Raw genomic sequence first — 13,065 nt, forward strand, 5'->3', positions numbered from 1 at the left:
CACATGTTTCATATAGATAACATTGAGCTCATGCACGTAAAGTGACCTAGGAGTGAGCATTGATTGGTTAAACTGCATGTCTGTCAAAATAACAGAAATAATGGGGCAGTCAGCAGAAGCTTAGATACAAGATAATAACAGAAGTAAAAAGTATATTAATATATAACTGTGTTTGTTATTCAAAAATGGGTAATGTGTAATAAAGGGATTAGCTATATTTTTAAACAACAAAATTTCTGGGGTTGACTGTCCCTTTAACATATAATATATAACACATCCCTATTTTCCAAATGCATCTCCTAGCATTAATTCTCAGTTAAAGGGACATGAAACACAATAATCAAAAGATTTTCATTTATTGTTACAATGTATTTCAAATTGCAATGTCGTACATAATAGTGTAACCTTAAAATATTGTTTTCATGTCTATTTAAACCATGCTGCTTGCTAAATAGTTTAGTTAATAATCCTCTGCTTCTATTGAAATATCTCCTTATTTTCACTAATGGATTCTATTTCATATATCACAGTATTACGTTATCTAGCGTGACATTCCTAGCTAGCAATATAGACACATACTAGTTTCTAAAATATAAATACGTTTCTTATTGATATGCCAAGCTATCAAATGAGTCCTTGTATTGGCTGACGTTTTTACTCGATCTCGGATGCGCCATGTTGCTTAAGACGTCACCTGCCAGGCTGTCCAATGAGTCCTTGTATTGGCTGACGTTTTTACGGGATCAAGGATGCGCCTTTTATTGGATGGCGTATTTACGCGATCAAGGATGCACCTTTTATTGGATGGGTATTTACGCGGTCAAGGATGCGCCATGTTAATTAAAGGGATACTAAACCCAATTTTTTTCTTCCATGATTCAGATAGAGCATGAGATTTTAAGCACCTTTCTAATTTACTCCTATTATCAATTTTTCTTTGTTCTCATGCTATCTTGATTTGAAGAAGCGGTAATGTAAGCTTTAGAGCCGGACCATATTTGTTCAGCACCTGGGTAGCACTTGCTGATTTGTGGCTAAATGTAGCAAACCAATCAGCAAGCTCTACCAAGGTACTGAACTAAAAATGGGCTGGCTCCTAACCTTTAATTACTGCTTTTTCAAATCAAGATAACATGAGAACAAAGAAAAATTGATAATAGGAGTAAATTAGAAAGTTACTTAAAAATGCATGCTCTATCAAAATCGTGAAAGAAAAAATGTTGGGTTAGTATCCCTTTAAGACGTCACATGCAAAGGTGTAAAAACCGTCTGATTGTATTACGTAGTCCCGCAATATTAGATTTTGCACGTAACCCACGTTTGTGAATGAGAAGACAAGTTTAAAACCATGGCGAGTATGGATTGTGTGAATCATGTAACATTGTTGACCCATAGCTGTTAAAGAACACAACATTCTCTTTTGATGGCTGTCTGGTTGAATAAACGAATGAAAGCAAAATGTTTTCCTGCATAAGATATTTTGAGGCAAGTGCAAATCCATGAATATAGTCCATCTTGTTTAATATGTTTGTCAACAATATGTTCCTTTTTAGGAATAATGACTGTGTTGTGTTTAATTTTCAACATATCGAATTCCGAAAGATGCGCTATTGTATTAGAATCAAGTAATCAATATGCACTTATCTTTATCATATACTAAATATATGAGATGCCTACTTCTTTTAGATGTTATGTAGTCGTATATTTTATTAAAGGGTCATTATACACTCACTTTAAAAACACAAATATGTTTTTTATCTCTATTTATATAGTCCATTTTTTAACAAATACATGTCTAGTTTTGCAAATGTTCAAATAACATTTCAGTAATTTTCTGTCTCCTCGCCAAGCCTAAAAGTTTGATGTGAGTACCATCAGCTACCTTCTCCAGCTTGCTCCTGTTTGTGTAAAGGGTCTTTTCATATGCAAATGAAGGGGTATTGTCATATTTTCTACTTGGAATGGGCTTTCCAGCTATCTTTTCAATATAGATACACCGATTTTCTAAGAAAGTGTTTAAACCTTTTTCTTATGGATTTTGATATCAGTATGTGGTCATCTTGTTGTTTCTAGTAGTGTCTATTACAAGCAGTTCTCTGAAAAAGATTGTATACTGTCCCTTTAATGCATATGTTGATTATTGTGTCATGCATGAGTTCCACATTGGTTAATCTCCAAATATATTATTGTGAGCATATATTTGTTTATTCCCTCATAAAGGGACTTGAAACCATATTCCTTGTAAATAAAATGCCTTTCTAAAATAATTCAAACACAATAATGTCTCTTTAAGAAAATAGACTTTATTTAACACGTCAATAGAAATCCTATTCCAATATTTCTTGTTTGAACAAGTACATGTAGATATACCAACAATCACAAAATATTAGTATATGTTAGCATATGTAATTTTTTAAAGGGACAGTCTTGAAAAGCAATAATGATTTGCATTATGAAAAATGCAATTTTTAAAATACAAATTATCTCAACCGTTTCTCACCAATTTATCATAGTTCTCTGGTTATTCTTATTTGCTAGCTAAACCTAGGAGGTTTGTGTGCTCATTTCTTAGAGCTTGAAGAGTGCATGTAATCAGAATGCATTTTGACCACTAGAGGGCATTTTGATAGCATTTTGATATAGAAAACCTTGAGCTCATACAGCATATTTACCCTGGATTGATCATTCATTGTCTAAAATGTTGTTCTGTCAGAGTAACATAATTAAGTGATCATTTTTCATAGACATAGATACAAGGGTAATCACATAAGTCACACGTGTATTTCTCCATGGTTTTGTTTCAAACTTGATAATGCGTAATACAGTGTTTTCTTTGTAAACAATAATGTTCTGACTGTCCCTTTAAGCTGTGTTATTGGCATTCAAACAGTAATATGCCATCATGTATAATTGTAATGGTCATTTTGTTTGAGATTAGGGAAACAGTTTGGACATCACATCACAGAAACCAATCAATATCATGAACAAGGATAGGTATGTGATGATGTGGTGTCCACACACTTATAGCCCACACTCTGCAAACAATCTGCCTCCATGGACCCTGTCCCATAGAAGCAGATTATATGCAGAGTGTGGTCCACAAGTGTCTGAAAACCACATCATTACATACCTATCCATTACACATTAAATAAATACAAAACAAACATATCTCAAAAAATACTTTCTTCCTCTTCCTTCCCCTCTTCCCACGAGACTGAGGCTCTGGGGCGGCAACTGCCCCCTCCGACAAGTTCTCATCGGAGATGTTGTGGGAAGAGGGGAAGGAGGAGTACTGGGATAACCAAGGTGAGGAGGAGATGGAGGAGTACCAAGATGAGATGGCCCAGCAGCAGGTGGCCCAGCATGCGCCTCCCGGAAGAAATTAAACATATCTTCTAGAATCTGTACACCCCGGTTTTGTCCTTGTTCAACTCTTGTAAGGACCTGTATAATTTCTCTTTGTCCTTCTCGAATGGCACAAAGATCTTCTGTCATCTGACTTCTAGTTTGGATATTTTCCATACGGGAGGCATTCATCTGTTCGATGAAATCAAGTAACACCTGCACCTCGGCTATCTCCTCCTGTTGTGCACGGCGGCCTGCTTGTGCACGGCGGCCTGCTGGTGCTTGAGGGGCCTCTTCTTCTGCTTCAGGGGCCTCTTCTTTTGCTTCAGGGGGGGGCTCTTCTTCTGCTTCAGGGGGGCCTCTTCTGCTTCAGGGGGGGCCTCTTCCATTTTTCTCCGAGGTGGCGATTCATCCCCACCACTCTCATACCTGGGAAAAGGAGGAGCCTGTAGTTGGTGTGCTGCCTCCTCCCCAGACTCTGTATATTGCAAAAAGAAAGAAATGTATATATTACCATATTTCCAAATAAAGATGTAAATGCTTTTGCTTCCAATTGAATTACAAATGCAGCCTCATTAATCCACTTTGAAATCTAACAATCAATACGATTTCCGCATTTTCCAAACCGTGTTTGTTATATCTATCTGGTCAATCTGAATGTTTTTGCGTTTGTTTTCAGTCTGTTTAAATGCACACCTAACCTGTAGCCTAGATAGTAATGTAATCGCAAGGTAATTGTGAATGCGTTTACGTAATAATGTGTTAAACAGCGTAATAGCATTAATCTTATCCTTAAATAATTTTTTTATTTTGGATGTTAATAGATTCTTAAATGATCTTACCGTCAGATGAGAGTGGCAGGTTCCCGGTATCGATTCCTCCAATCCCGACTATGGCCACCTCAGAGATGCTGGAACGCAACATTTCCTCCCATCGGGAGTACTCAATGGTCAGTGCAGGCCCGCCACCGGTCCCTGTGGCATGTTGGTACTCCCTGGTTATTTTTTTTTTCAGCTCCATCTTGCAGTCCCGGTAGCGATGTTTAATAGAGTCCATATCTCTGTTATGGCCCCCCACTGCATTAACTGCATCCATTATCTCCCGCCAGAGCTTCCTCTTGTCACTCGGGGTGGTCTTCTGAGCCTGCAGCCTCTTATACCTGCCCATATACGCCTCTATGAGGGCCTCCTTCTCCTCCATAGTAAACCTTGCCTCCCTAGTCGCCTTGGACTTCCCCTGTGATGGTGCCCTCTGTTTCCCGGGCTGTGAAGCCCTACTCTGTCCGCCACTGGGCCCAGCCACTTGTTCATCTTGAACCAAGTGGCTGGGTCCACCCACCGCTTCCTCCCCCGCTTCCTGCCCCCCTTGCTGTCCTGTTCCTCTCCCCCCCTCTCCCTCTCCTCCCCCCCTCTCCCTCTCCCCTGACTAATCTCCTGCCTGCCCTCCTCTTCCATCTCTTCCCTAAACTAAGCCCTAACTACTCCAACAAAAAGTGACTGTGCACAAATGAAAGGGGGTCAAAATAAATAAATAAAAAGACAAAACAAGTGCTCAAAGTGTGAAAGGGATATAAATAAAAGAGGGTAAGGAGTATTTAACCAACCAAAATGTATAAGAAGACTAAAAGGAGGATATGTAAACTAAATGTAACTAGGGGATGGGATTAGAGGGAATGGGTTATGGGATTACAGGGAATGGGGTATGGGATGAAAGGGAATGGGATTACAGGGAATGGGGTATGGAGTGTAGTATGAGAGGGTATGGGGTATGGTGTGTATGTAGTGTTATTGATAACTGTATGTATGTATTGAATGTGTTTGCGTGTAAATATGTTACGTATACAGAAAAAGCACTCGCACACTAACCCAAACCAACTGTTGCTCACTACCGCTCTCTTACTAACTCACGCTACCACTAACTCACGCTACCACTAACTCACGTTACCACTAACTCACACTACCACTAACTCACACTACCACTAACTCACGCTACCACTAACTCACACTAACTCACACTACCACTAACTCACTCACGATAACACTAACTGACTCTCTCACACTAACACTAACTCGCACTAACTCTCACAATAACTCACTAAATCTCAAATCTCCAAAAACCCACCAGCAACACAGTCAAAGAAGTCATGCTTGTGTGGTGCTTATATACCCTGTGTAAATGTTTAATGATGTACCTGTTTGCCTTGTAAATTGTGTTCAGGTGTGCTTTGTTAGTAATTAGTATGCGTGCAATGTGTATTAGTTGTGTGAATTTGCGCATGGTCATTTTGAGTTAGTATTTGTGGAATGTGTAGAATGTGATGATGTCATAATGCTCGTTTTCTATAACATTGTCCAATAGTATTATGTGTAAATGTTAATTGGTGATGGTGTCATATTTGTGAAGTGTTGTATATGTATGTTTGTCCTAATATTTCGTAATGTTGAATGCGAGTATTTTGCTTGTGTATGAGTGTGCATTTATTTTTCCTTGTTGTTATTTTCCGTATTTCCGTATCGTAAAGTATATGCGTATACCTCGTTTAGTTATATATATTTTTTTCCCCGCTTCTGAATGTGTAATGCGTGTGTGCTATGTTTTGTGATTGTTGTTATGACATTTGCAGTGTGTTTTTGTTGTGCATTATGTGGTATACGTCATATGACCGAGCAGTGCATATTTCTCGCGAGATCGAGTGTTAGGTGAAAAAAGCGTGTTTGTTTGATTTGCCATTGATCTCTATGGGAGACTGTCTAACGCGGGCGTGATTACGCATATAAAATAGACGTGTTAGGAGTCGCGTTAGAAGGTTGTTTTTAAACTCTAAATACCAGCGTTAAAAACAAACGGCTAGATTTAGAGTTGGGCGGTAGCCGTCAAAACCAGCGTTAGAGGCTCCTAACGCTGGTTTTTAACGCCCTCTGGTATTTGGAGTCAGTCAGGAAAGGGTCTAACGCTCACTTTCCAGCCGCGACTTTTCCATACCGCAGATCCCCTTACGTCAATTGCGTATCCTATCTTTTCAATGGGATCTTTCTAACGCCGGTATTTAGAGTCGTGGCTGGAGTGAGCGTTAGAAATCTAACGACCAAACTCCAGCCGCAGAAAAAAGTCAGTAGTTAAGAGCTTTTTGGGCTAATGCCGGTTCATAAAGCTCTTAACTACTGTGCTCTACAGTACACTAACACCCATAAACTACCTATGTACCCCTAAACCGAGGTCCCCCCACATCGCCACCACTCGATTAATTTTTTTAACCCCTAATCTGCCGACCGCCACCTACGTTATACTTATGTACCCCTAATCTGCTGCCCCTAACACCGCCGACCCCTATATTATATTTATTAACCCCTAATCTGCCCCCCACAACGTCGCCGCCACCTACCTACACTTATTAACCCCTAATCTGCCGAGCGGACCGCACCGCTACTATAATAAAGTTATTAACCCCTAATCCGCCTCACTCCCGCCTCAATAACCCAATAAGAAATAGTATTAAGAAGAGCTTTGAACTTTTTTCATTTAGAATAGGGTAGGGCATTTTTTTATTTTGGGGGGCTTTGTTATTTTATTAGGGGGCTTAGAGTAGGTGTAATTAGCTTAAAATTGTTGTAATATTTTTCTAATGTTTGTAAATATTTTTTTATTTTTTGTAACTTAGTTCTTTTTTATTTTTTGTACTTTAGTTAGTTTATTTCATTGTATTTATTTGTAGATATTGCATTTAATTAATTTATTGATAGTGTAGTGTTAGGTTTAATTGTAACTTAGGTTAGGATTTATTTTAGAGGTGATTTTGTAATTATTTTAACTATTTTAGCTATTAAATAGTTCTTAACTATTTAATAGCTATTGTACCTGGTTAAAATAATTACAAAGTTACCTGTAAAATAAATATAAATCCTAAAATAGCTACAATATAATTATAATTTATATTGTAGCTATATTAGGGTTTATTTTACAGGTAAGTATTTAGCTTTAAATAGGAATAATTTATTTAATAATAGTTAATTTATTTCATTAGATTTAAATTATATTTAATTTACGGGGGTGTTAGTGTTAGGGTTAGATTTAGCTTTAGGAGTTAATCCATTTATTACAGTAGCGGCGAGGTCCAATCGGCAGATTAGGGGTTAATAATTGAAGTTAGGTGTCGGCGATGTTAGGGAGGGCAGATTAGGGGTTAATACAATTTATTATAGGGTTATTGAGGCGGGAGTGAGGTGGATTAGGGGTTAATAACTTTATTATAATAGCGGCGCGGTCCGGTCGGCAGATTAGGGGTTAATAAGTGTAGGCAGGTGGAGGCGACGTTGTGGGGGGCAGATTAGGGGTTAATTAATATAATATAGGGGTTGGCGGTGTTAGGGGCAGCAGATTAGGGGTACATAGGGATAATGTAAGTAGCGGCGGTTTACGGAGCGGCAGATTAGGGGTTAAAAATAATATGCAGGGGTCAGCGATAGCGGGGGCGGCAGAATAGGGGTTAATAAGTGTAAGGTTAGGGGTGTTTAGACTCGGGGTACATGTTAGGGTGTTAGGTGCAGACGTAGGAAGTGTTTCCCCATAGGAAACAATGGGGCTGCGTTAGGAGCTGAACGCTGCTTTTTTGCAGCTCAAACAGCCCCATTGTTTCCTATGGGGGAATCGTGCACGAGCACGTTTTATTGTTTCCTATGGGGGAATCGTGCACGAGCACGTTTTTGAGGCTGGCCGCGTCCGTAAGCACCACTGGTATCTAGAGTTGCAGTGGCGGTAAATTATGCTCTAGGCTCCCTTTTTGGAGCCTAACGCACTGAAAACCCAGCCATTCTGTAAACTCTAAATAACAGCGGTATTTAAAAGTTGCGGGGGAAAAAAGCATGCGTAGCTAACGCACCCCTTTGGCCGCAAAACTCTAAATCTAGGCGACAGTGCGTTAGAAAAAAGACGCATAGCTAACGCACCCTTTCTAACGCAAAACTCTAAATCTAGGCGTAAGTTTGCACTGTATTTATACTTTTAGGTTGTTATGGGTTAATTTTTAAGCTTAAATAAGCAACCGTAGATATTTTCTTTTATCTGTGCAAGGCACCGTTGGAGTTTTAAAGTAAAATAAGATGTATACGGATCTATTGAAATGTTAGAACTTAAAAAATCATTTTGCAAAAGAATAAATCAGGTGTAAAGATAATAGTCAAAGTCTAAACTACTTTCTGTTAATAGAGAAATTAATCTTTTGATCAGCAACAACTATAATAGTGATCTACTAAGTAGCACTAAATATAGAAACCTGGTGCAGGTCTCCTACTGGCTATAGTGCTTATTCCCTCATTTGTTCTATACCTTTTTAGTTTCATATTTTAATATATATATCCCTTAAACTGTTGGTTAAACACACTTCTCCTTTTTGCTGCTTCACTTGAATGTTTTCTGCCTACTACAGTATCTCAAGACCTTCACAGTATTGATTAGTTCTTTCATGTCATTTAGAAACCTGAAATGAACTTAAATTGATTGCTATTTTTTATCCAGTCAAAGAAATGAATGCATAAGGATTCTCTGCAGAATGAAAATGTCATGCTAAGCTGCATGAGGCAATTTCTTAAATGAAAGAAAGGTGTAAGCTTAGGTGTCAAACGTGATCTTTATGTAGTTTCCTCATAAAAAAAACTAAACAAAAATAAGGAAACTGTATATAAATATACAAGGAAACACAGAAATTAAAATTATCTCATAAATGAATATAGTAAATTAAACTCTGGTACAGTAAATAAATCTCTTGTAGGTTATTGCCATTTAATTTCCTATATTTTATATTTTAAAAATTGTATATGCATGTGAGTTTGTGTGTGTAGTGTTTGTGTATTGTGAGTGGGCTCTGTATATAGTGTGAGTATGTGTAATGTGCGTGTGTTTGTGTAGTGTGTGTAATGTGTGTGTAGTGTTTGTGTATTGTGAGTGTGCTCTGTATATAGTGTGAGTATGTGTAAGGTGGGTGTGTTTGTGTAGTGTGTGTAATGTGTGTGTAGTGTTTGTGTATTGTGAGTGTGCTCTGTATATAGTGTGAGTATGTGTAAGGTGCGTGTGTTTGTGTAGTGTGTGTAATGTGTGTTTAGTGTTTGTGTATTGTGAGTGGGCTCTGTATATAGTGTGAGTATGTGTAATGTGCGTGTGTTTGTGTAGTGTGTGTAATGTGTGTGTAGTGTTTGTGTATTGTATATAATGTGAGTTTGTGTGTGTAGTGTTTGTGTATTGTGAGTGTGCTCTGTATATAGTGTGAGTATGTGTAATGTGCGTGTGTTTGTGTAGTGTGTGTAATGTGTGTTTGCAGTGTTTGTGTATTGTATATAATGTGAGTTTGTGTGTGTAGTGTTTGTGTATTGTGAGTGTGCTCTGTATATAGTGTGAGTATGTGTAAGGTGCGTGTGTTTGTGTAGTGTGTGTAATGTGTGTTTAGTGTTTGTGTTGTGTTTGCAGTGTTTGTGTATTGTATATAATGTGTGTTTGTGTAATGTGCGTGTGTTGTGTGGTGTTTTTGTGTAGTGTGTGGTGAGTGTGTAGTGTTTGTGTATTGTGAGTGTGCTCTGTATATAGTGTGAGTATGTGTAAGGTGCGTGTGTTTGTGTAGTGTGTGTAATGTGTGTTTGCAGTGTTTGTGTATTGTGAGTGGGCTCTGTATATAGTGTGAGTATGTGTAAGGTGCATGTGTTTGTGTAGTGTGTGTAATGTGTGTTTGCAGTGTTTGTGTATTGTGAGTGGGCTCTGTATATAGTGTGAGTATGTGTAAGGTGCGTGTGTTTGTGTAGTGTGTGTAATGTGTGTTTGCAGTGTTTGTGTATTGTATATAATGTGTGTTTGTGTAATGTGCGTGTGTTGTGTGGTGTTTTTGTGTAGTGTGTGGTGAGTGTGTAGTGTTTGTGTGGTGTGTGTAATGCATGTTTGTAGTGTTTATGTAATGTGTGTGTGTGTGTCGTGTTTGTGTAGTGTGTGTAATATGTGTGTGTAATATGTGTATGTCATTTTTGTGTGGTTTGTTTGTGTAGTGTTTGTGTGGTGTGTGTAATGCATGTGTGTAGTGTTTGTGTAATGTGTGTGTATAGTGTTTGGGTAGTGTGTGTAATATGTCTGTGTAATATGTGTGTGTTTCATGTTTATGTGGTGTGATTGTGTAATGTGTGTAGTGTTAGTGTTGTGTGTAATGCATGTGTGTCGTGTTTGTGTAATGTGTGTGTCCTGTGTATCATGTTTGTGTAGTGTGTGTAGTGTTTGTGTGGTGTGTGTAATGCATGTATGTAGTATATGTGTGTGTCATATTTGTGTAGTGTGTGTAATATGTGTGTAGTGTGTGTCATGTATGTGTGGTGCGTTTGTGTAGTGTGTGTAGTGTTTGTGTGGTGTGTGTGTAATGTGTGTGTGTAGTGTTTGTGTAGTGTGTGTGTGTACTGTTTGTGTGTTGTGTCTGTGTAGTGTGTGTAGTGTTTGTGTGGTGTGTGTGTAATGTGTGTGTATGTACTGTTTGTGTGGTGTGTTTGTGCAGTGTGTGTAGTGTGTGTAATGTGTGTGTGTGTGTAGTGTTTGTGTGGTGTGTGTAATGCATGTTTGTAGTGTTTATGTAATGTGTGTGTGTGTGTCGTGTTTGTGTAGTGTGTGTAATATGTGTGTGTAATATGTGTATGTCATTTTTGTGTGGTTTGTTTGTGTAGTGTTTGTGTGGTGTGTGTAATGCATGTGTGTAGTGTTTGTGTAATGTGTGTGTATAGTGTTTGGGTAGTGTGTGTAATATGTCTGTGTAATATGTGTGTGTTTCGTGTTTATGTGGTGTGATTGTGTAATGTGTGTAGTGTTAGTGTTGTGTGTAATGCATGTGTGTCGTGTTTGTGTAATGTGTGTGTCCTGTGTATCATGTTTGTGTAGCGTGTGTAGTGTTTGTGTGGTGTGTGTAATGCATGTATGTAGTATATGTGTGTGTCATATTTGTGTAGTGTGTGTAATATGTGTGTAGTGTGTGTCATGTATGTGTGGTGCGTTTGTGTAGTGTGTGTAGTGTTTGTGTGGTGTGTGTGTAATGTGTGTGTGTAGTGTTTGTGTAGTGTGTGTGTGTACTGTTTGTGTGTTGTGTCTGTGTAGTGTATGTAGTGTTTGTGTGGTGTGTGTGTAATGTGTGTGTATGTACTGTTTGTGTGGTGTGTTTGTGCAGTGTGTGTAGTGTGTGTAATGTGTGTGTGTAATATGTGTGTGTATGTACTGTTTGTGTGGTGTGTTTGTGCAGTGTGTGTAGTGTGTGTAATGTGTGTGTGTGTGTAGTGTTTGTGCAGTGTGTGTAGTGTGTGTAATGTGTGTGTGTAATATGTGTGTGTATGTACTGTTTGTGTGGTGTGTTTGTGCAGTGTGTGTAGTGTGTGTAATGTGTGTGTGTGTGTAGTGTTTGTGCAGTGTGTGTAATGTGTGTGTGTGTAGTGTTTGTGTGGTGTATATACTGTAGATCTTTGAACTATCCCAGATCCTGCAGGATTGTCACAGGTTGTGAGGTCTAAAGTGAAATAATCATATGTACTATATAAAAATGTTTTATTTTGCATTCATAAATTACTAAATCAATTACATTACTTTTATTGTAAGGGTTTAGGGGAGTAACAGAACAAGCTTAATTACTTAGTGGCCTTTAAAATCATAAACAGTTTTTATTGTTGAACAGTTGTAGAACAATACACAATCTAACTGTGGGGTATAACTGTTTTTTATTTGGCTGCGTGAGAGGAGGGGAGAACGTGACTTACAGTGTAAAAATAATTATGAGTGAAGCACTATTAAGGCACGATGTACTATAAGACGAGCGGACACGCTTCTCAACTTGAGAAAAGGATCAGCTGCCTGTATGTATCATTGCACGCTTAAGTGAGCTTGTAAAACATGCCCCTTCTCTTACATGACCAATCGCATGAGAGAAAGGACTGTCAATCACCCTGAGCAAGCAAGCTCTCTGAGCTATATCTTTGCCAGCTCAGAGGTGGCGAATAGTGTAAGAAGCAGCGCCTAATGTTCACATGTGTGAATCTTCCCCACAAGGGCACCGGAGTAGTTTACGCTGCTTTGTACATAGAGCCCTAACTACGCTCGACTTTTTCACCCATGTGCTAACCCAACGCATGCAAAAAGACAAAGTTAGCATCATGACAGCTTTAATGTAATCCCCCATAGACGTTAATGGAACATGAAAAGCGATAAATGCCCATACACGCATGCTAACCTGAATCGCCATAAGCCCCTACTTTAAAAAACCCTTAAACTGCCATATAGCCGACCGCAAAGTACCCCACTACACTATTAACCCCTAAATGCCACACCCCAGGTCAAAAGGTTCCCGCTACACTATTAACCCCTAAACCGCCACCCCCACATTGCAAAGTACTCACTAATAGTATAGTGAGGTACTTTGCAGTGGGCTATTTGGTAGTTTAGGGGTTATTAGTGTAGGTTAGTGCAGGGGTCAAGTCGGGCAGGAATGCATGGGAACTGAGTTCCTGCGCTATTCTTGCAGGGGGGACTAAGTTCCCTCTGGACAGAGAACAGAGACACTTAACAGCGGAGCTGGACCACAGTCTGGTTAGAGGGATAGTGAGATCCTCTAGTAATGGGCAGTAACACTTCCTGCAATACACTAAATGCAAACCTTTCAGCGGTCCTGCTGTGTGATCATCCCGCACTGTGTGTAACACATGGTGCTTATATTTCTGCGTGGGT

This window comes from Bombina bombina, unplaced genomic scaffold (assembly GCF_027579735.1).
Source record: "Bombina bombina isolate aBomBom1 unplaced genomic scaffold, aBomBom1.pri scaffold_419, whole genome shotgun sequence".
Taxonomy (NCBI): domain Eukaryota; kingdom Metazoa; phylum Chordata; class Amphibia; order Anura; family Bombinatoridae; genus Bombina; species Bombina bombina.